The sequence below is a fragment of the Gavialis gangeticus genome, unplaced genomic scaffold (genome assembly GCF_001723915.1).
Source record: "Gavialis gangeticus isolate Ggan-Ray unplaced genomic scaffold, GavGan_comp1, whole genome shotgun sequence".
In the NCBI taxonomy this organism is placed as follows: Eukaryota; Metazoa; Chordata; order Crocodylia; family Gavialidae; genus Gavialis; species Gavialis gangeticus.
The window spans coordinates 76,028,124-76,032,365 of NW_017729034.1; the positions used below are offsets into that span (position 1 = coordinate 76,028,124).

Below are 4,242 nucleotides of genomic sequence, written 5' to 3' on the forward strand. Positions count from 1 at the left end.
TAAGAGATTTTATTTTCTTACATTCAAAGGATCACAGCCACTGCTGCCGCATAGGTAAATATAAGGGTTTTTTCCGATTAATTTCTATAGATTGAAGGTTGAGGAGATACCAAAGACTGAGGTTGCTTTGTCGACACTATCTCAGACATGCTGCAATACATTATACATCAGCATTAATAAGAGATGAGGCAACATATGTGCAACATCGCTGAGCTAGCGCTACCAGGCAATGTGGATTCTGAAATGCAATTTGGTGTACTTGGCGACACAAGCTTGATATTACTTGAACTCTGTTTTTTTTTTACTTTAATTTTTTGGTGGTTCGGGGTTTTATTTTAACGAAGTAAAAAAATAGGGGAAAAGAATCTATATCTAATTAGTCTCTTAATTCTTTAAACCAACTAGTGTGTAAAATTATCAGGCACTCATAGGTCTGGCAGATCAAAGCCTATTTAAAAGCTCTTGTTCTACCTTTCTAACTTCACTAATTAACAGAAATCAGATGCTTGTAACAGAGAAATGTAGTACTGCGGAAGCCCAGGTCTCAACCGTGAAGGGCTGATTCTTTGCAGTAACGTGCCTTTTGCAGTCATTCACATCAGTTCAAAGTACACGTAAAACGCTGATCTGCTAGTCTGGTAACAATTTATACCACTAGGTTCTTACTTTGACCTAGTAAAAAGGATGATGTCAGACCCAACATGCATAAACATTTTCTTCTCCAACAATTTCCTTTCACATCCTCTCCCTAACACTTGCCATGACTCCAAATATTTCAAGGCAATTTAAAAATGAGAGAAAAATGATCAGAAACAGAACTTTGCATTTAGATCTTTATTATACAGGTTCAAAGCTGTAGTCACCATGCAGTTACACCATAATGGGAATGATCTTGCTGAAAGGTTCTCACTAATCAAATTTCAAGAGACCACAGACTACAGCATTCCAAATAACTGGCACTTTAATTTTTGATAGAGCAAAAATAAATAGAGGAATGATAAAAAATGTCCTTTTCACACAGTGGGGCATCTTTGTGTTTCTTCTTTTCTATAGCTATTTAGCAGACTAAGTCAATACGTGTGACCCCTATGTGCAGATCTTTCATTTGGGAAATTAGAAAGAGCAAGTAGTACCCCTTCCACTGATTATTAGAAAGAACTTTTCTGCTGAGTGAATTTGTGAAAACTGAATACAACGTAATTTTCTATTTCATCACCATTCCTCGCTCAAACTTTTTTTGAACGTTAAAAGAAAGCAATTGGAGGGGCCTAGTCAGGAACTTTCTCTGACTAATTTTAATGAAATGGGCAATTTAGGGTTCATCACAACTCCAAGAATGTTCAGGTGTCTCATAAATAATCCAACATCTCTGGAATACAGTCACCAGACAAGAGCTGTACAAAGACTGCACAGGGAGTGAGTGTTAAGTAAAAGAGGTTATCTTTAAAAAAACAAAGGAAAGAAAATTAAATTTGTAAATCAAAACAAGTCTTATTCCCTGAAGGATTTTCCTGCAATCTGTCCTTCAATTACTTGCACTAGAGGATGCTACAAATGGAGTTAGCTACAATTTACAATCCAATGTCATCTTCTGGTCCAGCAGAAGAGCCTGTCTCTCCGGTGGATGCAAAACTGTTCATCTGAGCAGATCATCCTCAAAAGCACAAATAAGATCTAGAAACTCATAGAGTTTATGGTTTTAATTTATAAAATTAACCCTGCTCCAGACAGGTAATACTGGTATGTAAATTTGCCATCCCTGGGTTCTATCAGAAACAGTGTATTGGTGCACAGAGCCTTCTCAACATGTAACGATGGGTTCCTTCTAACACTTCAGAAACAAGATCCGGTGTGATGCACATTAGAACATTGGAGCACTTCTCATTTAACTCTGCAGGGCCCGGGACATGGTAAGCTGCCACAACTTCCTTCATATTGCCTGTTGACAAAAGGAACAATAACTAGTCATCACTGGTCATTGGAGTGTGTTTCTAATTTTTTTAAAAATCCTGAAAATGAGAAATGATGTCACTCAATACCAATTCTGTCACAAATATCAGGGATCTCAGTTGCAGTTTTCAATTTCTTGCTCAACCTCATGCTTGTAAGGAAGAAATAGGTCGTATCCTGTATGGCCCCTAAAATACTATCCAAGATTGAATTCAGTCACAGCTCTAGTGTTTTATTCTCTTGTTTTGTTCAATCATTTATAATCTGTAAAAATATTTATAAAGTGTTCTTTCTGTAGACAGCAAATCTTTTAAAGTGAATTTGTTAATGGCAAAAATACCGGACTCATAACTCCACAGATTTCCACACATACAGTATAAATAGTTTATAAAGGATTACTAAGTGATTCATGTCTAATTTACAGTTTTAGATTTTTGAAGAGTCTAACAGACCAGTAAATTACTTAGACAATCTTGGCTTATAACCATAAAACACAGTAAACTCTAGTTAACTTGCTGCTCTAAGGAGAATGCAAATAATGGTAAATTATTCCATGATGTTATGTTACCAGGAGTGGTTAATTAGGGAAAAGCACTACTAGGGAACTGGCAAATTAACCAGTTTACTGTATTACCCATTTGTATTACATAGTTAAAGCATCTATTCAATATCAAGTAAGCCTTTATAAACTGTACTTCAAGGGTAACAAGAGTTTAAGGCCAGAAGGAACTATTCTGACCACCTGCAAAGCTAAAATATTTCATTCCTCAGGAGTGCAACCCTTTGTACTTATCAACAAAACAGCAGAAAGGAATCAGTGACAATGAGTGGTTTCCCACCCTTACAATGAGTCTCTGCTTTTTGACGGAAGAGTAAATTGTGCATTTGAGAGAGTGTATCACTCTCCATATCCACTCTATTACTGGCCCCTACCAAGAATGCTAGGTAGCACCTAATCTCAACAGTGATGATGAATAGCTATGAATAGCTGCATGCTGGGAACCTGACTACATCCACATACTTATTTCACAGAGCACATTTTAGAGCCATCAGGTAGTAATGACACTCAGCCACTACTGACATGAACAAGGTTAGAGAAGGACTTTTGAAATATAATAAATATACAAAATTTATGCAATTAAGTCAAATAACTGATACATGTTATTTTGCTGCATTCTTTTATAGCATTACTGTAGATATCCAAACTGCCTCCTTTTGGAATAATTACTGTTTTTATCATTTCCTTTTCTGCCATTAGTATGACAACACAAGAGCAGTTTAAAGGCTTTTACTGTATCACTTTATTAAAATAAAACAGTTAATACACATTGATACCTTTAAAGTGTTTTTTGAAAAATAAAGCACAGTGTAGGAAACGTTGTTTTTAGGAACAAGCAAATTTCACTATCCTTAAATGGTTTTACATCTGTATAACTACTTTTGGAATGGGTGCAAGGTATTGCATAAATATGTGAAGTTACTTGATATGAGATAAATCCGTTGCTTCCTAAAATGGAGCCTTGCTCAATAAAACCTTCCATATTTAAATAAACTGTTACTCCCTTATTCCTTTGGCAAAAAATCAGTTATGTGTACCCTTACAAGACATAAATCTATATTCCATTGTATTATCATAATTATTATGTATTATTTGCACTGCAGCAAAGGCAAGAGGCCTCCTACCATGCCTTTCAGGGCTTCACTGGGAAAGCACTAAACTCTGAGGGCAGGTCCTCACATGCAGGGGCATGCAGTTTGTGGTGCAATAAACCACTTTGTGGCACCACGAACCACACATGAGAAACGTGAAAACTCATTACCAAAAAAAAGTGCCAGAACAAAAAGTGGCGCAATGCACACAAAACAAGCATGTGCTGGCACAAATAGAGGCCAGACCATCCAAAGCAATGCTGTGGCTGCTGGACAGGCCTCCGTGCTGACTGCTGCTCCAGCATGCCACCAGGCCACCAGGTACATGGGGGCTGGCCCCCTACCTTGGACAATTTGCCGTGTGCCCAAGTGCAAGTGCAGGGAAATGTGATGGGGCACAAAGCAGTGGCACAAATTATTGCTGCTGCTATTTGTGCCTCTACGAGCCCATGCCCCTGCACATGAGGACCCACCCTGACTGTTCAAAGCCAACTGGATCTACTGAGCAGACCCTTTCAAGGAAATCTCTGTGGAATTGTAGGCCAGTTCTACATACAAGACAAGCACAGATTTGTCTCCCTACCAAATTTAGGTTCCTTAGCAAATCTTTGTTCAACATTTTCACATAAAATGTAGTGTTCA

At 37.6% G+C, this 4,242-nt stretch overlaps 1 protein-coding gene across 1 annotated transcript in view; it reads right to left on the minus strand.

Moving 5' to 3' along the window:
* Window positions 1-819: 819 nt before the first annotated feature.
* SCAF8 (SR-related CTD associated factor 8) overlaps window positions 820-4,242 on the minus strand; it is a 198,272-nt gene continuing 194,849 nt past the window's right edge. The window contains exon 22 of the mRNA XM_019526807.1: window positions 820-1,939. The gene's annotated coding sequence lies outside the window, so the exon portion shown is untranslated. The remainder of the gene's footprint in view (window positions 1,940-4,242) is intronic.